This window comes from Protopterus annectens, chromosome 13.part0 (genome assembly GCF_019279795.1).
Source record: "Protopterus annectens isolate FY-2018-M chromosome 13.part0, PAN1.0, whole genome shotgun sequence".
In the NCBI taxonomy this organism is placed as follows: Eukaryota; Metazoa; Chordata; order Ceratodontiformes; family Protopteridae; genus Protopterus; species Protopterus annectens.
Genome location: NC_056747.1, coordinates 1,143,802,187 through 1,143,825,768, shown reverse-complemented (window position 1 = coordinate 1,143,825,768; position 23,582 = coordinate 1,143,802,187).

Genomic DNA, 23,582 nt, shown 5'->3' with positions numbered 1-23,582 from the left:
ATGTGCACAGTGCACCATTTTTTCCGGACAACACAGGCATTTTCCGTTCTTCCGGACAGTGTCCCTTAATTCTGGACAGTCCGTAAGAATTCTGGATGGTTGGCAACCCTAGGAGGTGATGGAAATGAAGTGCCTTTGAAGGGTGGTAGGATGCACACTGTGTGACAGATGAAGAAATGAGGACATAAGAGCAGAAGGTTCAATGGCAGAAAAGATCAAAGAGAACAGATTATGGTGGTTCATTCACATGTGCAGAAAAGGAGAAGACAATCTGGTGAGGAAGATTTGGAGCAGATGTGAAGAAGGTAAGAGGAAATGAGGATGTGCAGCAAAGAGGTGGATGGGCTGTGTGAGAGAAGATCTGTGACAATCAAGCATGAGTGTCAAAGGAGGCAGGAGAGTGGCACTGAATAGAGAGAAATGGCTACCGTTGATACAACATCCTGACCCCATGTCAAAAAAGGGAAAAAGGGGGTTGTTGATGATGATGATGTGTGGACCTTACCAGTTTTAAAGAACACAACCTGCAATCTCTTGGACAGAATTTTTGCAAAGGGCTTTGTTTCTGTTTGGATGAAGAATACATGTCTGAAATGATCAGGGTCCAAAATGTTTTTGGAAAAAAGTAAGATATTAACCAAGCAAGAAGAATCAGGAGTTGCCCTTCCTTTCTAACCAACTTGAACAAACACCACTGTGGTTCATTCAGTACATCTCTAAACTTCTTATAAAACCTAAAAGAAATCCTACCTGGACCAAGACTTCTCCCTGCTGGTAGGCTATTAGTGTCTGAGATTCCTTCAGAGAGTTTCAGCAGATAATATAAACTACTCAGTTCCTCAACCGTGATCTTTGGAAAGTCTGCCCCAGCAGAAGTCTGCACTTCTCAATTATACAAGCTACTTTAGAAATGCAGAATGTCTTGTAACTTGTAACAAAACATAAATAACAGCCTGTGCATCCCAGTGGATGAGATATAGGGCTTTCATTGTGCCCGTAATTTAGGTGATGTATTCAGCCAATGGACCTTGAAAGAGCACAGAATATGTAAAATCCATATCCCAGGGATGAAGATACCAGTGTTTATCTATGAGCCAATACGTTTTCATACAATCTCTTAGAACTTTCATGGTAACCTGGCGTGACCTGGTGGCACTCTGTCTACTAAAGAGCACAAAGCACTATAAAGGTCACCCCAATAACAGGCTGCTATTCCTGCCCTTGGTCATGTTGATCCCCTCAACAAGTCTCTCAGTGGCTTGGGATTTTCGTTATTGGGTCCATAGAACGATTCTATAATCGTTCCAACTTTGCTTTTGCACTTTCTCAAGAATTTGTTTTCCTTGCTTGTCTGTCATTTACATTAATAGGGTCCAGATAAGGGAGTCCTTGACCAAAAGAAGAACCCTTGTTTTAGCTTTCTTCCAACAGCTCAAAGCCTTCTAACCTTCCCACTTAGTAAAATATTTGTCTGCCACCTGCTGCTGAACCTTCTAGTTGAATTAAATTTTCTGTAGGAGGGTATCGGCCCCTATATATTTCAAAAGGCCATTATTACAGCTCCTATTACAATCTAAGGATTAAAAGTAATAGTATCCTTTACCTATGTGAAATCCACTCTATAGTGAGATGGGTCACTAAATAAGTGATTTTAGTGTCATTATGTACAAGCCACAAAGTATACATTCCAAATCAACAGCCCTATACTATACAACAGTAAGTGGGCTTTTATAGGGAAAAAAGTCATCTATAAAAGTGAACTAGCTCGACCAAAAAAATATCAGGACAGGAAATTCATCGCAAGCACAAGCCCTCCCAAAATTAAGGGAGGGAGCCCAACCCTGGCCCAGGAGACCTAAGATTTATGCACGTCACTATTCTAAATAAATGGGCTACAAACTGTGAGCACAGAATAAGAGCAGAGGATAAACATGAGCAACAACCTAGCAATGATACTGTGTAGAAATGGAATTATTCATGTGCCTCAAAGAAAGTTAGTTCTTTGGCCATAACATCCTTACTGCCAGGGAAGCAATCCTAGCAGTGATTCCAAGATCAGTGGTAACTAATCTCTGTTTTGGGTCTGGTCCAGTTGGTTTTGTGAATGAATTTGGATTTGGAGTACTGTCAGTCTTAGGCTTCTTACTTTTAGGTGACCTGCCTGATGTCTTTTGTGCTTGACTGCTTGCTACTGAGGTTGCATTGTATCCATTGCCTCTGTGGGGTGCAAGGCTAGCACACCTGTCCACAGTACCTTCTTGTGATGTAATATGTCCACAAATGCTTCTGTATCACTTGACATGATAAAATAGGTTTGCTGGCCTGGTATGTTGCAGTCAAGATAGTTGGTCCTGCAGCTGACAATGAACACCTAGGGCCCCAAATTTTATAACAGCTGGGACCATAGCCATAGAACCATAGGGATTTTAAGAAAAGGGTGTTTGCTGTAGTCAAGGACTAGGTGGATCAAAGCACCTGCCATTTGAAGGCTATTACCCACCTAATCAGTCTCCTATCACTACAACAAGAACCTAAAGTACCTTAGCATATTGCAGCCCTATATGTTGTTTCCACAAATGGTTGGGGGGGGCAATATAAGTAAAAGTTGTTTCCTAATGGAGACAAATAAGTATCTACCTCCCTTTCCCTACAGAAGCACAATAATGCAGAGATTATTTCTTTGACCAAGGTTTTCAAGGTTGTCAGGCTCTAATTCCAGTCCTTAAATAGTCTTTTAAAAGGTGCTGACAATTCCATAATGGGATGATAGGAACCTCTCATACTCCTGGAGTATCGGCCTACTCTGCCATGTGAAGCACCTGTATTTCATTTGATTCCCTCCCATTATTTTGCATTTGTCTGTAATTCTAGCCCACCTGTGACCCAGGACTTGTACTTCATATTTACAGTGGTGACAGATTTGCTGCAGGATCCAGTTACAGAGCTCCAGTAGTTTTTGTTTATAGCCTTTCTGATTATTTTTCTCCTTCAGCTCCTCTCCTATAACTTATTCTGAGCTGCAGTGTCTTTGCCTCAAAACTCTGAACAGCTTGGAAAGCCCTGACCACTGAGAAGACAGCTGCATTGATTTTGGCTACCTCCCGATATTTTCAACAAAAACGGAAGAAAAGAGCATTTATTTTTATTTTGGTTACTTTTTCAGTTGCACATATTGTCGCCTATGCTTTCATATGGGTATTCTATATTTTTCTGTATTTTTTTTTATTTTTAGCCCAAAAAGTAACTACTTGGATTTCTACTTGTTCTGGTGCCACAGAGTTTCTAGTCAAGTTGCAAAAACTGAGAGATTTGTGATTTAATACAGTATTTGTGCTTGTATAAACAGCCGTTGTTGTATTTTTGCCTGAAGGTACACTTACTGGTTATTTCTGCCTGGTCTGTAGCCATAGATTTGTAGACTGATTTGCAATAGTGATAGTAATATGATTTACAACAATATCTGTGATCATATAAGCATGTACTGCAGTATGTTATGCCTAGGAATACATTTACTGGATCTTTCCGCCTGGTCTGGTGACAATAGATGTACAGTCTAATTAGCAATAGTTGGAGTATTGTGATTTACCTCAAGTTTTTTGTTAACATTTAGCTTCTCATATCCTGAGTTGTTTATTAATTTATCTAGCTATTTCCTTATTTTTTATTTATTAATTTAACCAAGAACATTATTTACACTGTTTCATCATTTACAGTAAGTTTCATTCATGAGTAACAGTTCCATTACTCAGACATAATTGACATCAGTTACATCATTTACAGACAGCTTTGAAAAATAACAGTTACATGGGTTGTACATCAATACATTTATGCAGTGCAATCTCACCAGTCTGCAGAAATTGTCAGGTTTTACATACAAATAATTGTTACTCTAAAGACTTGTTCAACGTCTAAAAACATAGGAAGATAAGATAAAGAGAGCCTACGGAAAGGAAGAGGGGATGAGGCACAAGGAAGATAAAGGAGATGAGGTGATGGGGGGTATAGCTGTGATAACAATATGTTAGGTTTTATGCAGCAGAGAGTTACGGCATGGATTCATATAGCTATAGTGGTACTAGTTTAAACAGGGGTGGTGCAGGTTCAGAGCATTTTATCTGTCAGGCTTTACTTCAGTTGGCATTTAAAGTCTTTCAAGTTGCAGACTGTCCTTAAGTGGAGTGGGATGGTATTCCAACTATTAGCAATGCAGTGTGAATGCAGTGAGTATGCAACATTGTTCTCAGGTTTGGTTATGGCAAGTAATTCGACATAACATTGCCTATATTATTTGCATTTTAAGTGCCATCTGCCTGTTACATCTGCTGATAGCCTTGCTTGCAGTTTATACAATTGTAACTGTTACTGTTCTCATTGCTTTGTTTCATAGCCTTTGTTTTCCCTTGCTGTTTCCTCATATAGTTACATAGCTACTGGCTTCCCTGTCATTGTTTGCAGTTGGCTGTAATTCTAGCCCACCTGTGATAAAGGACTTGTAGTTCACATTCCCAGAGGTGACAGATCTGTGTTGTGCTGCAGGATCTGATTACAGAGCCCCACTAGTTTTCAGTTTACAGCCTTCCTAATTGTTTTTCCCCCTCAGCTCCCCTCCTACTCCTTGCACTGAGCAGTGGTCACCCAGGGTCTTTGAATCAAGACTCTGAATAGAGTGGCAAGCCCTGGAAGTGGAGGAAAGAACTGCATTGCTTATGGCAACCTTCAGGCATTCCAAACCATGTTTTCAACAAAAAGGGAAGAAATCACCAGTGCCATTGGACTTGCCCTATAGTTGGCTGTTTGTGCAAGAGCTTTTTTATCTACAAGAAGCTTTGATAAATCAAAATGGCTGCAGTAATCCACCCTAAATGCATTTAAGGAACTCTGAGCTGCAGTAACCCTCACCTAGCCTAAGAAAATTATTTTTTTAGCTGTCTACCTTAACTGACTAACCCAGTGGGGACTGCCATCTGATACCCTACTCCTCTGCAACTTAAAACAAATCCAGCTGTTTTCCCCAAATATAGACACCCCTGTCCCCAACATTATGTCTGTCAAAACCAATGACCAGCACTTGTCCAAATTCTCTATAGCCATCCTGATTGAGATTGGTATCTTGAGACATTGTAAGAAATGTCTCATGCTGTCTGATGATCACTTATTACCTAAACAGCATAATGTTGTTTGCAAATAATTATATAATGTCTTTGGAGACCAAAATCTCATACATAGATAACCATGACATCAGGATAATAATCATTTCACCACACAACATAACTTAGCACGATACTCACTCAACACATATCTATCATATGCTGATTTTCTTAAGACCAACTTGCCTAAATCACAAAGGCCTCCAAAATGTAACATAGTCATTAAACAACCTCAGCAACACACTCAAGAACACTCTTAGACTACAAAGCCTACCACCTCACATAGCATTATGATTCCCAAAGTCTTAGATGCTAAGCCCATAAGTCATACATCTACCCAAACAAGTATTCTAGTCAGAGGAGACTTTATTGTAAGATATATGTATGTACCTCTTACCAGGCTGACCAAGGAAAGAGTGATGGTCAGTTGCTCGTCTGACGCCAGGTTTGATCAGATCATGCAAACACTGAAATCCTTGAACAGTAATTACCAAAATGATGCTGTCATGACTTGGGACGTACCTCCCTGGACTATATGAAGATAGATATGATGGAAGTATGAGGCTAGCACTGACTAGCATTCAAACATCTCCAAGGATGATGCCGCAATATGAGTAAAAAATAATCAACTTCAATAACTGACTTAGATTTGGTCTCATTCAAAGAGAGTTCAATATTTGACAGCCTGGTAAGCCATGATTGACAGACCACACTGCTTTGCCAGGGATTGTTTGAACCTATCTCTTCTCAAGGTTTTTGAATATAGGATAAAAGATTCTCCACCCCCATATTACCTTTTTAGGCAATGGCAACCAGATATTCCTACCAACATAACTTAACACGCACAGGATAATATGAAGGTGTTACTGATTAATGTTAGGATCCTAAATGAAAAATTCCACTCCTACAAGCCCACCTCATCTTGGAGGACTTAGACATCTGTGTACTGGCCAAGACATGGTTTAAATTGGACGAAAGTACTCCAGTTGTGCAGGGCTATAATGCCTTCCATACATTTATATCTGCAATTATGCAGGAGTGAAAAAAAAGGCGGAGATATCTTGATGTTTAGCCAGTAAGGTCTTTTATCTAGGCTGCTTAAACAGCATGATGAATTAGAACTTCTTCAGGTCCAATTTGCCATCAATAAAGTCCCTTACTGCATTACAGCCAGCTACAGAACTCCCTGTATGACCCAAAATAGTCACAGCACCTACTTACAAGAACTATCATTCAGCATTAAATTGCCACTGACTCTAAAGACAACCACAAAGCATTCTATAGCTATGTGGGAACACTCAGATCTGCTCTGAGTTACAGCATAATGGCACTAAATATACAGAACCAACTGATATTGCCAACATCCTAGCAGATAGGTTCAGTGCTAACTTTACCCCCCTCTCACCCCCTAGAGGGCCCATCTCTATACCGGAAGAATGCAAAGTTCCTATAATCACGGCTGCACAGATAAAAAACACACTCTCCAAAGCCAAGAACACAGCATCCATGGGACCTGACAATATCCCAGGCTGCGTTCTACACGAACTACAGAATGAACTGGCACCCTACCTAAGTACCATGTGTTCAATCATAGCCTCACCTCAGGCTTTGTACCCACTGAATGGCGCACCGCGACAGTTATCTCACTCCACAAAGGGGGAGCCACGACAGACCCCGGGAACTACCGCCCCATTAGCCTGACAAGCCTGGTCTGCAAGGCCATGGAACGTATCATCATGGAACTCATAAACAAAGACATTGGTAATCTCCAAACTCTGGACCCTACTCAGTTTGGATTTGTAAAAGGCAGATCATGTCTCCTAAACCTGGTTGACTTCTTTGAAGCAGTCACCAAAGCCATAGATGAGGGTAAAATGGTTCACACAGCTTATCTAGATCTCGCCAAGGCTTTCAACACCATCCCCCACTCTGGAATTATAGATAAGCTCACTAAACTAGGTATAAATCCCTATGTCACAAGATGGGTTGCCAACTGGCTCACTGACAGAATCCACACTGTGAAATTAGCAGACTCCAAATCCGACTTCAGACCAGTGACAAGTGGAGTACCACAGGGTTCAGTCCTGGGTCCTCTCCTGTTTATCTACTTCTCTGAAGTGCAGGCCAACACAGAAGGTCTTTGGCTAACAAAGTTTGCAGATGACTGCAAACTAGGAGCCATAATTGAAACTCCTAATGATGTGGACAAACTACAAAAGGACCTCACTGAGACAGATACCTGGTGTCAAAGCCATGGCCTGAAGCTCAATGCCAAAAAGTGTATTGTCATCCCCTTTGGTAAAAACTCTGTACCCATGAACTACCACATAGCTGGTAGTCTACTTAATGCCGAAAATGTGATAAGAGACCTTGGGACACAGGTGGACAGTAGTCTCTCCTTTGATAATCACATCACCACAGTGGTCAGGAAATCCTTCTACGTGGCTCATCTCATCACAAAAGGATTCTCATCCAGAAAAAAGAGGTCATTGTTCCCCTCTACTCATCACTCATTAGACCCATTATAGAGTACAATGCCCCTTTTGGTATGTACCTCACAAGACATCTACAACAACTGGAAAGACCACAGAAATACCTCACAAAGAGAATTACTGGCCTCAAACAGATGCCCTATGCAGACCGTCTCAAAAAACTACAGCTTTACTCCACCGCATATTGCCTACTCAGGGGCGATCTCTGCCTAACATACAAAGCTATGTCAAACCCAGAGCTGTTGGACATGCTCCACTTAAAGAAATCCCAATCCCTCCGAGCTACATGCTCTAAGGACCTTAACCTTGTCACCACAATAAACAGAACATGCTGGAGGGGTAGATTCCTGTCCCAGAGACTTCCCACACTCTGGAACAGACTACCTATCTTTGTCAAACAGAGCTCCTCATTAGCACTCTTCAAGAAAAATCTTGATGATTGGATGGGAAATGGGAAATTCACCCCGGGGATCACTTTTGTGGCTCTGCTCGACAGGGGCACAGGAAAATAATTTTCTTGGGTGGCGAAAACCAGGGTACATTTTTTGGCTAGGTTTGTATGGGCCCCAGGGCCGATAGCCTAGTACCTACCTATGAACCTATTAAACCCAATACCATTTTCCTGGTTGACTTTAGCTATCCAGCTATAGACTGGGAAACGTACACCACTTCTAGTGTGCAGGAACAGAAATTCCTGGACTTTGTTAATACAAATGTTCTGGATTAACTTGTGAGAGTACCCACAAGGGGAAAAATACCCTTGACCTTATTTTTACTAATATGGGTGAGTTGTGCTCCACCCCTTTAGTACCATCTTCACTCATCATGTTAGACCATAAAACTGTTTCAATTGAAATAAAGTCAAGATTCAGGCAGCCCCAAGAAACTTTAGAAAATCTCCAAGGCAAACTTACTACTTTTAAGTGATACCCTGGCAAGTTTCATATCCTCCAAAACCCATTGAACTCTGCTGAATATGTGGAAATGTATATCAATAACTTGTACCAGTATGTCAACAACTGCATAGCAGCAGCTGTACCATGTAGAAACAAGCATAAGTCTATCCCCAAAAACAAACCCCCAGATGGAACCATGACATAAATGAGCTTTACACTAAAAGGAAGGGAATTATAGCCAAATATCAGAGTAACCCCCAGCAAGCTAATCCATCACCATTAAAATAAATTAACAACATGGGCATTTAATTAGAACTACCAAAGCCAAGTTTGTGGCAAAAATAACCACCCATGCAATGGGCAGCCATGATGCATTCTTAATCTTTGTAACCTTAAAAGTAATACACAGTAAAGTGCTGAATTAGTTGTGAACAATACCACCTACACTATCATAAACCTTTGAAATCTACTATCATTGTCTGTGCTCATACCATGTTCCTAAGGCCTGGAACCCCTTATCTGTATCTATCAAGTCAATACTCTCCCTCCCAGATTTCAAAAATCATTCTGAAAGACTTCCTAGCCAAAATCTGGCTCTGTACTTCCTCAACACCAGGATAGACTATATCCGTAAATCTGAAAAGTACCTCTTCATACCTTACATCTCCTTACTCTCTCTTCTTTACTCGGTTCCTTACTTCTATCAGTTTCTCTCCTCTGTTTTTCTATCTAAATATACCATAAGCCAACTGTTCCTGTCACTTCATATTGCAATTCTTGTTTCTATTACAGCAACATACCTTTAATTTCTCTATAAACTGACTAAAATTTCTCTAAATATTAAATCATTGTCAAATAATTCGCATCTATTCTTAACCAATGTTTTCATATTATGTCTAATTTGTTATAATTATTAAATGTAGATGTTTCTATATTATTTGTGAAGACTGTAAAATTATTGTTCTTAAAATGTTTTGTAATATTTTGAAGCTTTTCTCCCCTGGCCTCCAATGAAAATGGGTTCCTACCTAGTTGGACTTTCCCTAGTAATCAAATAGCAATAAATAAATAAAAACATTGAAACTGAAGACATAACAAACCTATTAGCTGATAAATTCAGCTTCATCTTCATCCCTCTTTAATCCCCTTTTAGCACACATAATAGTCCAGAAACTGATACCCTTTTACCTTCACACAGGCCCAAGTATTGAATGTGCTGTCAAAGGTGTCAAATACCTGGCTAGAGCTTTTGACACAATGCCTTTCTCAGGCATAGTAGAAAAGGTTATCTAACTAGCAATAAATCTTCCTATGCCATCCACTGGTTTAGTAACTGGCTCACAGATATGACTCAGGAGGTCATGACAGGGGAAAATTCCTCCATAAAAAGATCAGTCACCAGTGGAGTCCTACATGACTCAGTACTGGACTTCTCCTATTTGGCATCTACTACTCTGAAATAAAGACAAACACCAAGGGTCTCTGGTTGACAAAGTGTGTGGATAACTGCAAGTTAGGAGCAGTCATTGAATCCCCAAATAACTCAGACCTTCTACAGGAAGGTTTTCCAGAACAAATAATTGGTGCCAGAACCATGGACTAAAACTAAATGGCAAAAAGTGCATTGTTATATCCTATGGGAAATCTACTACCCCCTGGAAATTATCACATTGAAAATACACTCCTAAGAGTTGACCCTGTAGTTTGGGGTTTGAGGACATATATGGACAGTGACCTAACAATTGAACAACATGTGTCCACAGTGGTAAGAAAGTCCTTCAATATTGCACAGCTTTGAAACAAAGGGATAGCCTCCAGGTCCAAGGATGTAATTGTCCCCTATACTCTGCTGTCATCAGGCCAGTCATTGGGAACAATGACCTTTTGGTATGTATCTGGCCAGGCATATGCAACAACTGGAATGCTCACAAAGGTTCCTCACAAAGAGAATACACAGCCTAAAATATAAGTCCTACATGGACCATCTCTAAGAAATGTCACTGTATTAAGTACCCAATGGACTAATGAGAAAGGACCTGTGTCTGACTTATAAACCATTTGCTGACCCAGTACTGATGAACCTACTGCACATCTGCAAGTCAAATGGTATCAGCAATACTTCTTCCAGGGAACTAAACCTCTTCTGCAACTTAAACAGAATAGTTTGTTAGGCCAGAACATCACTCAGAAGTTACCACTACTCTGGAACAGCCCCACCATGGAAAATAAATTGATCCTTGTCTTTCATCATCATCATCATCAGCCCCCTTTTTCACATTTATTTCTACATGGGGTCATGGTATAGTGTTAACTGTTGCCAACTCTCTCAATTTAGTGCCACACTGCTGCCTTCTTCAACACTCATGCCTGACTGTCACAGATCTTCTTTCATACAATCCATCCACCTCTTTGCTGGATGACCTCACTTCCTCTTACCTTCTTCCTGTCTGTCCCAAATCTTCCTCACCAGATTGTCTTCTGATTTTCTGCATGTGTCCAAACCACTGTAATCTGTTCTATTTGATCTTTTCCACAATTGGAGCTACTTTGGCTTCTGCTCTTATGTCCTCATTTCTTTTTCCATCCCACAGTGTGCATCTTACCACCTTTCTCAGGCATTTCATTCCCATCACCTCTAGCTTTTTTACCTGTTCTGCCTTTACTGCCCAGGTTTCTGTATCATACAGTAGTACTGGTCACACCACTGTCTTGTACACTTTACTTTTCAGTTTCTTTGGCATTCTTCTGTCAAAGACTACACCTGACATTCTATGCCAATTGGCTGCAGACCCTCTGATTCTAGCTTTGACCTCTTCATTCAGACTTCCCTTCTCCTCAGCCACTGCTCCCAGATACTTGAAACTGTTTACCTGTTCCACTATCTTTCCTTTGATCTCTATTCTCAGCTTCTTCTGATTTCCCCAGTTTGATGACATTACCACGGTCTTATCTGTGCTTAGTTTCTTCCCATGTGCCTTCAGTTTTGCATTGCATTCTCCTATCCTTTGCTGAAGTTCTGGCTTAGACTCTGCCACATCATCTGCATACAGCAACTTTGTTGATCTGCCCCCTCCGACCTGTTTACTAATGAAGCCCATCACCAGTATGAACTACATTGGACTCAGAGCTGAACCCTGGTGTACGCCCACTCCCAATGGGAACCCCTCTTTGAGCCCGAATACTGTTTGTACTTGAGTCATTGGGTCCTTGTTCATAGCCTGCACTAATTATAAATGTTTCTGGGACTTCAAACCACTGCAGTACTGCCTAGATCAACTTTCTTGGAACCTTGTCATATGCTTTCTCCAACTCTAGGAATGCCCAGCTGGACTCTCTCCTCATCTCTAGCTTCTTCTTAAGTATCTGTCTCACTGCAAATATTGGGCCAATTGTGCTGCATCCTGATCTGAATGACAACTACTCATCTCCCGTCTTACATTCAACTACTCTGTGTATCCATTTATCAAGCATCCTCTCCAGAACTTTCATGCAATGTGATAGGACTTTGATGCCTCTGTACCGCCCACAGTTGTGGATGTTCCCTTTGTTCCTGTACACTGGTACAAGTATGCTTATTCTCCAGTCATCTGGGATATGCCTTTCTCTCCAGACTGCTATGAGTACCCTCAGGAGTCATTTCTCCCCTATCTCACCCAGCATCTTTATCATATCTGCTGTGACCTCATCTGACCCTGCTGCTTTCCCTGATTTCATTTTCCTTAGTGCTGTTCTTACTTCTTCTAGGATGGGCTCCTCTTCTTCTCTCATTGTAGGCTGTTTCTGGGGCAGTACAGCTTCTGTGGGGTTTTCTTCATTCAGAAGCTGCTAGAAATACTCCTTCCATCTGCCTTTGATGTCCTGTGGACTGGTGAGCAGGTTGTTGCTGGCATCCCTTATGAAGGGTGTCTGACTATCTTCTTTATCTCTCTGTCTTTGCCTTGCAATCTGATACAGTTTCTTTGTGCCACTTACTGAGTCACTTTCCAGAAGTTGGTAGAGTGCCTCCGATGCCCTATTCTTTGCTATTGCAACTTCTTTCTTAACTTCTTTGTTAGCCAACCAGAAGTCCTTCCTAGCCTGGTCAGTCTTTTCTATCTCCCACATCTTTCTGCACTCCGTCTATCTTTTGATGACTTCCTGGACTTCTGCATTCCACCACCAGTTTTCCTTATCTACCTTATTTCCATACCTGGCTTGGGCACATATCTTTTCTGTAGTCCCAACACATACTGTTTTTAGGCGCAGCCATTCTTGTTCATCTCCACCTACTTCCGCCTCTTCTTGAGGTGCTAAAGCCCTGAGTAATTCCTTGAACTGTTGTACTTTCTCTCCAGTCAACTTCTATGTCTTCAGCCTGGTCTCTGTTGACCTTAGAGCCTTCTCTGACCACTTCTTGCAGCTGATTATGGCAACTAGTGGTTTATGCTCTGGGCCGACTGTTTTGCTGCGGATGACTTTGCAATCACGGATTCTACCCCGGTGCCTTTTCCTTACTAGGAGGAAATCTACCTGAGTTACATGTTAGCTACTCTTATTTGTGATCTTGTGACTCTCTTTCTTTCTGTGCTGGCTACTATCAACCCATTTGCCCATGTACAGGAGGGTTGTGGCTCTATCCCCAGTAAGAATTTATGGTGCCCCATCTACTCATCTAGGTTCCTCTTGAACAGTGTCATAGAGGTGCTCTGTTTCACATGAATTGTTAGCCTGTTCAAAAGATGCAGTAGTCACTGGGAGATAAATCTGTCCCTCCAGCGTGTTCTATTTAAGTCCATGCCATATTTAGGTCCCCGGAATGGTTAGCCCTAATCCCATTTGATTTATGGTTATGCAGCAAGTTCATTAGGTTTGGGTCTTGGATTGCTCTGCAAGATGAGCATAAGTGTCCCCTCAGAAGTCTATATGATACGGAGCACAATGACAAGGACTATAGTTGATCTGTGTAAGGCACATGCTGGAACTCCTTAATCGTCTTTGTTCGAAACCTTTGAGGTCTCTCTAATTGCTGCTGGTGCTTAGTATGGTACATGCGAAATGAGGTGTTATACTCAATTATGGGATGGATAAGTGATGAATATAGGGGCGTTATAACTTCTTTTTCCCTAAAGACGATACCTATACTAATCAAGTGTGCTATGTAGAAAGCCTTCCTTACTACAGTAGACACATGGTGGTCAATATTAAGGTTGCAGTCAACTTGTGATCCCAGGTCACTTACTACTTTGTGGGTACTTAGGGTATTGTTGTTGATTTGATAATATGAAGGGAATGATGATGCATTTCTTTGCATTCACTTTGAGACCGTGACTAATACAACAGTCACTGGTCTGGGTGAGACCCCCCTGAAGTATACTGACATCATTTGGGGATTCAATAATTGCACCTAGTTTGCTGTCATCTGCAAACTTGGTCAGGCATAACCCCTTAGGTTTGACCTGAACTTCTGAGAAGTATATACCAAACTGTTGTATTAGTCACGGTCTCAAAGTCGCCAAGGCCATTGATGAGGGTAAGGCAGTTCACACAGCCTACCTTGACCTTGCAAAAGCTTTCGACACAATACCCCACTCGGGTATCATAGAAAAGCTCACCAGCTTAAATGTAAACCCATATGTCACAAGATGGGTTGTAAACTGGCTCAAGGACAGAACCCACAGGGTTAGAGTTGCTGGTGCTATGTCAGACTCCAAGCCGGTCACAAGCGGTGTCCCACAGGGCTCAGTCCTGGGCCCTCTCTTGTTCGGCATCTACTTTTCAGAAGTGCAGGCAAACATAGTAGGATTGTGGCTGACAAAGTTTGCAGATGACTGCAAACTGGGCGCCATAGCTGAAAATCCATCAGACACAGATATCCTTCAGAGAGGTCTCATAGAAACGGATAACTGGTGCCAGAGCCATGGCCTTAAGCTAAACGCCAAAAAATGTATAGTCATACCCTTTGGTAAAAACAAGGTAACCCCAAGTTACCACATAGGTGGCAATCCATTAAGCACAGAAGAGGTTATCAGGGACCTGGGGACCCAAGTTGACAGTAACCTTTCTTTTGACACTCACATTGCCAAAGTGGTTAGGAGGACCTTCTACATTGCCCACCTGATTATGAAGGGATTCACATCCAGATCAAGGGACTGTTCCCCTGTACTCTTCACTTATCAGACCAATGATTGAGTACAATGCCCCATTCGGAATGTATCTTACCCGACACCTGCAGCAATTGGAAAGACCCCAAAAGTTCCTCACCAAAAGGATAAAGGGGCTCAAAAATATGCCATATGCTGCCCGACTGAAGAAACTCCAGCTCTATTCAGTCGCATACCGTCTGCTCAGAGGTGACCTGTGCCTGACATACAAGGCCATGTCCAACCCGGAATTAATGGACATGCTCCACCTCAAAAATCCAAATCCACCAGAGCCACAAGAGCAAGAGACTTAAACCTCAACACGGATATAAATAGGACGTGCTGGAGGGACAGATTCATCACCCAGAGACTCCCTATGCTGTGGAACAGAATCCCGGTCCATGTGAGACAGAGCACCTTGCTGGCTCTGTTCAAGAGGAATCTTGACCAGTGGATGGGAGATCGTAGGTTTACCCCGGGGATCATCTCTGTATCACTGCTGGACAGAGGCACGGCAAACTAATGGGTATAGTATTCTTCAACCTAAGGGGTAGTGAAAGCCACACAACTCTGGCTAGGCTTATAAATGCCCTAGGGCAGTAGCCTAGTATGAACCTATGAACCTATGAACCTATGTAGGGGGCCCAGTTCTGACCCCTGTGGTACCCCACTGGTAACTGGTCTGTTGGTTGATGTGGAGTCACCCACTTTGAAATTGTGTGTCTGGTTTGTGAGCCATTTGGTTACAATGAAGGGGTTTACTTTCAGTTTGCCAAGTTTATCAGTAATGCCTGAATGTGGGATTGTGTTGAAAGCCTTTGCCTTGTCATGCTGTATGCCCAGATTTGTCCTCGTCAGTGGTCTTGGTCACATTTTCAAAGAAATTCACCATATTTAACAAGCAGGATCTGCCATTCATGAAGCTGAATTAGGTAGGATCCAGGGGTTGAGGTCACCTATGTCTTTATTTATGAGGTCCATAATGATGCATTCCATGGACTTACAGATGAGGCTGGTCAGGCTTATGGTTCTGTAATTCCCTGGGTCTGTTGCTAAGCCACCTTTGTTGAGGGGAATAACTGTTGCTTTTCTCCATTCTGCAGGAACAAAGCCTGACGTTAGGCTGTGATTGAAAAGATTACTTAGTGGTGATACTAGTTCATGTTTTTGCCTGTTTAGAAGACAGCCTGGCATTTTGTCTGGTCCCATAGTGACTGTGTTTCTTGCTTTTGACAAGGCTTTGTGGACCTGCTCTTCAGATATGTAGGGTGGGGGGAGTTTGGGGGAAGTTTGTTGCAAGTTAGGAGGGGATAAGGGATTGAAATTTTTGCCAAACCTATCCAGCAGCAGGTTTGCTATCTCTGTGGGGTCAGTGTGTGTGATACCATTAGCCATTAGTTCTGCACATGCTTGGGTCTTACCCTTTAGGTTATGTATGTAATTGTAAAAGGCCTTATGGTTATCCTTGGCTGTACTTGCTAAGTTTCCCTCAAAGGACCCCTTGGAGGATTTGACAAGTTGTCTTATTTGCCTGTTGAGGCTGATGAGGGTGTTTTCCATTGTTTGGGCCTTGCCTTTGTTTTCTTAGACAGCAATTTTTTGCATTTATTGTAAAGTCTGTTGATGCTGGATGTCCACCATGGCAGCTTGTTTTTACTTGGGGCTCTGACTTTGATTCTTTCTGGTACAGCCAAGTTTATACACTTATGCAAGTGATTGTACAGGGGTTTAGTGTAAGCTTCAGAGTAGTTACCAGTTCCAGCTTGGGGTGGGGCTTGGAATGGATTTATGCCTTCACCTAGGAGGGTATAGTTTGCCTTGGTGAAGTTTTTAGTCTGATTTCACCCTTTGTGAGTTCTGGTGTAAGTGTCAGCTCGAAGGTAACTGATTTGTGGTCAGTTTTAATGAATCAGGGTCTGACAATTGCGGCAGTGCATCTGTTTGACATGTTGGTGAGGACCAGATGCAGAATGTTTGTTCCCCTTGTCAGGGTATGGAGAATTTGTTCCAGGGTATTGAATTAACAAAGTCCAGGAACTTTTGCATTATCGAGTTAGGGCTAGCATAGGTTTCCCAGTTGATGGTGGGGTAATTGAAATCCCCCATAACCAGTGTATTTGGTAAAATTTGGATTGTCTCCAGTTTGATCAAGTAGGCTTTGTGGGTGTCGTGACCCATGGAGGGGGATCTATAACAGGCTATGACTTGAATGGGGGTCTTACCCACCATAACCTGGACCTGGAATAACTCCATGGAGTTGTCCAATCTAACTAGATGGGAGGTGAATTTATCTGTAATATAGACTGCAACATCGCCTCTTTTGGTTTTCATACATTCATTTTGTGGTCTAAAGGTGTGGAAGACATTGTATCCTTGCAAGGCCAGGGTACTTTCTGAGGCCTTGAACCAAGTTTCTGTGACTGCACAGATATCTATATCTTCTAGTGATAGAAGTGCTTCCAGGGAGTGCAGTTTTTGGTTTAAGCTCCAGAATTTATCAGCATGACCCTTATTTTGCTCTGATTAGTTAATTTCACATTGATAATGTTTTTGAGACCTTGCCTAAAAAAGGCACTATGGGGGAGGCAAGAGCCTTTACCAGTAGCAAAAAGCCTAGCGGTGCCAAGTGAAACCGTCTCTGGCAAAGCAAAGAGGTTTGTCGACCATGGATTCCCAGGCTGACAGGAACTGGATCCCCTTTGAATGACACCAAAAACTGAGCAAATTATTGAAATCAATAATTTTTTGGTTATACTGTGGCATCATTCTAGGTGAGACTAGTATGCCGATCAAGGCTAGGGACATACCTGCCTGGGACACATACTCAGAGAAGTCAACCATGTCTCTCTTCATATAGTCCAGTGAGGTATGTCTCAGGTCATTCACACCAACATGAACTATGACAAAGTCATGACATAAATTAGAGTCATAACATAAATTAAACAAAATGCCAACAATCATTAAGCAAACAATTAATTTCAAAAAGTTTATTCTGCAAATACAAGAAATGGATTAATCACATTTTAAAATAATTACTGATGTCAGAAAAACTCTTGATAAATGTATGGTAAAATGAAAGTACATGTGTAGGTAATGGACAAGCATATAATACGTGCAACATGTTTTGCTGGTGAAAGAAATAATGTGCACAATACAAAATCTGTGCATTATGTGTAGTACAGATTTCTAGAATTTATACTTAAAGACTATGTAATTGCATTAGTAACAGGCATGTCATCAAGGTAGAGTGCCTTCAAAACAGGAAAACGGTTGTGCAACTTCTATTTCTGCAAGTGCCTGTGAATCAATATCATAGAAAAACAATTTCAGCAACCATCTCCACTGCTATGTGACAGTGGATACATTATATCTATATGTATCTGTCTATATATAGTCATGTACTCTTATATGAGAACACTCCACATAGTCGAATATTCCTAATATTGAGTCTGTAATGTCGGCAGAATTGATTGAATCATCACATGCTGACATTACTTGGTTGGAGGGAGTGGGAAACTGCTCTTTCCCTGCTGTTGTGCAATTTTAGAGGTGGTATATATAATTACCAAGGGGGGCCATAGACAGTGCCCAGAAACTGCTTTTCAGAAATCAGCTTGGGAATAGTGCTTCAGTTTTTCTTTTCGTGAGAGAAAGCTTGTGGGCATTATTTTGTAACCTCCTAGAAATTGCCAGAGACCAGGAAGCCTGAATTTTTTCTTTGAAGCTATTAATTAATGCTGCTTATTTGCTTCTGGTAAGAGAAGGAACAGATTGCCAGTGATTCATGCTGGTCTCTGATTGGGCAGTGTATATAAAACTTCACTGAGTGGTCTTGTTGCAATTTTGGAAAGAACTTCTTCAGGGCCTTTGTGCATATTGGCTCTGTTGCATCCAGCTGTTTCATCTAAGGTATCTACCAAGATGGACTGTAGCAAGTGAACACAGCAACATCTGGGTTAATACTACTTCTCAGTAAACACCTTGGGATTAACGCTACCCTTTTCCTTCTGGTGAGAGAAGGAGCTTAAGGTTTATTGATTCCTAGTTGTATTTGCATGTGTTGAGACCCGTACTGTTTCTGTTACCAGAGAGAGAGCACCTCCAGTAACCAGCTGCAAACCTCAAAAATGCTACTCCCCCTTCAGCCCACATTAGTAAGCACTTGGAATCATGGATTTGCACTTTCTGGCTGTCTCTGTAGCGAGCTTGGTTGAAATGGGTATCCTGAGACAATGTGGCAACTGTCTCATGTTTGCTAATAACCACCTATTACTTAAACAAACTGACACAGTGTGTGACTGATACAGTTATTTAATACTATTGGAGACAAAACTCTCACATGAAGACTTTATAAATAACAAGCAGGTTGTCAGTACCACACAACACTGCATTAAATCTACCATAAGCAGATCAGACCAACCACATAGACCTACATATGCTAAAGCTCTTGAAAGTAACCTACCTAAACCACAAAGGCATCCTAATGTAACCTAAGAAACAAGTACCCTCAGCATCCTCACAAACATTCAACACAGTCAGCACCCATCAAAGAGACACAGTGTCTCAGTTCAAAATCCCATAAGGCAAATATCCACACAATCCAACATCCTGGTCATAGGTGACTTCATTGTGAGACACACTGATGCATCACTCACAAGGCTGCACAAGGAGAGGGTCACGGTCAGTTGCCTACCAGATGACAGGATTCACTACATCATGCACCACAAGTACACATGTGACACAGTAATAGTATGCATAGGTGTAAATTACTTGAGACATGCCTCCCTGGGCTGCACGAAGACAGACTTGATGGAGCTCTTGCAATATGTGTCTTTGGCAAGTATGAACCAAGTTTTGAGCAGCATGTTACTTCCAACAAGACAAAAAAAAAGCAAGGTTGAACACTGCTAGTAACTTTTAAAACTTTTATTGCTAAAATCACAGGATAAGCGCTTGGATCCATGATCCATGGATCATTAATTTGATGGCTAATAGGAAGCCAGGACTGAATGAAGTGATACCAATTAAGCCCAAAATTTTTCATTGAATGCCATTTCATTGATTTCTGTATAAAAGCTTTCTGTATAAAAGCTTTATTTTGTTTGTTTAGGGTTATGATGAAGTTATTATCCTGTGATTATCCTGTTTAAAAAGTTTTAAAAGTTACTAGCAGTGTTCAACCTTGCTTTTTTAGGTACTTCCAACAAGAATGATGCAGCAATACAAACAAAAGGGTATTGACTTTAACAATTGGCTTAGCTTCTGATGTCACTCAGTGGGAGGATCCAATATATATGTCACCCTGGGAGGAGTTAGCAGATAGTCCTAACTGCTTTACCAGGGATGGCCTACAACTATCCCCACCAATGCTTAGTATACTGGCTAAAACTATGTCCACTCACATAGTGCATTTATTTGGCAGTATCAGTCCTCAAAAGTTTCAAACATAACAAAACATGATCCTGATAACATACAGATATTGCTGGTCAAGATTAGGAGTCTTAACAAAAAACTCCACATCCTACACACAGTCCGTACTCTGGAAAACACTGATATATACATCACTGTGGAGAGCTGGTTCATCACCATTGATAATATAGCATCATTGCAAGGTTTCAATGGCTATCACACATCCAGGTTCACTAAACTAGATGAAGGCACTAAAAATGGTGATGTCTCCATATTAAAAAAAAAAACACTTCACCTCCAGACTAGTTACACAAGATAACAATCTGGAATGCCTACATGTCCAATTTACCATTAACAAAGTCCCTTGTTATATCATGACTAACCACTGGACAAACTCTGTTTCTTCCCTCAGCCCATAACTCATTCACAACTAGTAAGGAGTCAATCTGCATTAAGCCAAATGCCATTCACAAATGGGACTTCAACTGTCCCTCCATTAACTGGAAAATGTATACATCCTCTAACATGTATGCTCAGAGATTTCTGGACTTCGCCAATACATACTCTCAGGACCAGTTAGTCCATGTCCCAACCATTGGAGACAAAACCCTGGACTTGGTCCTCAACAATTTGGGCAGCTCTGCTCCCTACCAATTTTACCTCCCTCACAGATCAAATTGGACCACAAATTAGTCACATTCACCTTAATATGGGAGTCAGAAGCACAGTTCAACACCTTGGTATTTAAAGATTATGCCACGGCTAATCTACTGACACTTAATGATGAGCTGGCTATTTCCAACATCCCCATCCAGACTGATGACTCCACTGGTTACGTGAAATCCATTACTGCAAATTTCATGCAAATGTGAATAGTTGCATAGATGTATCTCTCCCCTCTAAAGTAAATACAATTCCAAATGCAAAAATAAACTCTTGCAGTGGAGCCCAAATTTTAACAGACTGTATAATAAAAGAAAAAAGCTCATTATAGGTTCATAGGTTCATAGGTAGGTACTTGGCTATCTGCCCTAGGGCATTTATAAGCCTAGCCAGAATGTGTTGGCTTTCACCTCCCATTTGGATTTGATTAGATTCCTGAGCCTCTGTCCAGCAGGGCCACAGTAGGGATCCCCGGAGTAAATGTACGATTTCCCATCCACTCGTCAAGATTTCTCTTGAAGAGGGTCAGTGAAGGGCTCTGCCTAACATGGATTGGGATTTTATTCCAGAGCGAGGGAAGCCTCTGGGATATGAATTTATCCCTCTAGCTTGTCCTATTTATTGTTGTGCTGAGGTTTAAATCCCTGGAATGTGTAGCTTTATGGAATTTGGTTTTCTTGAGGTGGAGCATGTCCATTAATTCCGGGTTCGACATGGCCTTGTACGTCAGGCAGAGATCACCTCTGAGTAGGCGGTAAGCAACTGAGTAGAGCTGGAGTTTCTTTAGTCTAGCTGCATAGGGCATCTTTTGAGGCCCATGATCCTCTTGGTGAGGTACTTCTGGGGTCTTTCCAGCTGTTGCAGGTGTCCGGTAAGTTACACCCCAAATGGAGCATTGTACTCTAATATGGGCCTGATGAGGGATGAGTAGAGGGGCACAATGACCTCTCTTGATCTAGATGTGAACCCTTTCATGATTAGGTGGGCTATATAGAAGGTTTTTCTAACTACTTTGGCAATGTGATTATCAAAGGAGAGGTTGCGGTCTACTTGTGTCCCCAGATCCCTAATTGCATCTTCCGTACTTAGTGGATTACCACCTATGTGGTAGTTCGTGGGCACTTTGTTTTTCCCAAAGGGGATGACTATGCATTTTTTTGGCAATTAGCTTGAGGCCATGGTCCTGACACCAGGTATTCATCTCCATAAGACCCTTCTGGAGGATGTCTGTGTCAGCTGGAGAGTTGATTATGGCTCCCAGTTTGCAATCATCTGCGAACTTGGTCAGCCATAGTCCTCCCGTGCTTGCCTGTACCTCAGAAAAGTATATACTGAACAAGAGGGGTCCCAGGACTGAGCCCTGTGGGACGCCGCTTGTAACCGGTTTGGAGTCGGACATGGCACCCGCAACTCTGACCATGTGAGTTCTATCCATGAGCCAGTTTGCAACCAATCTCATGACATAGGGATTAATGTTCAAGCTGGTGAGCTTATCTATAATGCCAGAGTGGCATTATGACAGTTGCTGTCCTTCATTCATCTGGCAGAAAGCCTGTTTAAAGGCTGATGCTGAGTTAACTTTGTAGCTTATCTATAATGCCAGAGTGGCATTACATTAGATGTAAAAACGTTTGCTAAACTTAACAGGGAATGCAGGATCCTGATCAAATCAATGTTAGAAACCTTAGCAACAATGCCCAGCACTCTGAAGAGCTAATAGCAAATGATATCACATACTCAGACATAATCATTCTACTAGTAGATAAAACAATCCCCCTACATTCCCAAATCTCATAGCAGCATCTACAATCCTCCCTCAACTCTCTCAGGAACTAGTCCTCAAGGAACTATCCAAGGCCAATAACACTGCTTCTGTGGGGACGGATAACATACCAGGCTGCTCATCGGCCAGCCTGAAACAGGTCCTGTCAGACCCCCTACAAAGTTAACTCAGCATCAGCCTTTAAACAGGCTTTCTGCCAGATGAATGAAGGACAGCAACTGTCATCCCCTTGCACAAAGGTGGGGCATCAATGGATCTGGGACATTTTAAGTCCATAAGTCTAACCAGCCTCATCTGTATGGCCATAGAAAAGATCATTATTTTTATTTTATTTATTTTACATTTGTTGACCGGGCTAGTCTAGCTGGATATATTTCCATTTTCAGTAGAGGCCCACCACAAAAAACATAACAATGAGAGATAAACAGAGACATATTGTTAATAAACACATAGAAATACTAATAAAAAAGTATTAGTAAAAACCAATAGTAATAATAATAAGACCTAGTGACAAAGTTAACAAAAAAAACAAAAAAAAAAAATTAGGCACACCATCAAAAGTCAAAAACTAGGGTAGGCCAGTTTAAAGCATCTAAGTTAATTCAAATAGGCTATGCCATAAGGCTCCTACTATAAATAAAAAAGAACAAGTGGAGAGAGAAGAAGGAGAAAGGTGTAAGATAAGGGAGAGGGAAGAGATTGTAGTCAAGAAATGGGAGAAGAACATGAGAAAAAAGACAGCAAGAGGAATATAAATAAATGATACAAACAAGAGGATATGGGAGAGGTAAGAGAAATAGGTCAGAGCATAGAAGGAAATATTAGGAAAAGAAAGATAAATGCTAGATCATCAGCACATGCTAGGGTATAAAGGTCAGGAGAGGGGTGGGAAGAAGTCAGTCTGGTGGATTACATGAGCAAAGCCAGTGGTTTTGGAAGTACAGTTTGATTTGTTGTTTGAAGAGAGGTAGGGATGTAATTAGAGTTATATCCCTAGGTAGCAAATTCCATATTCGGCCTACAGTATTAGTGAATAAAGAGTCACCAGCTAAGTTGTGAGCTTTTATGGGTTT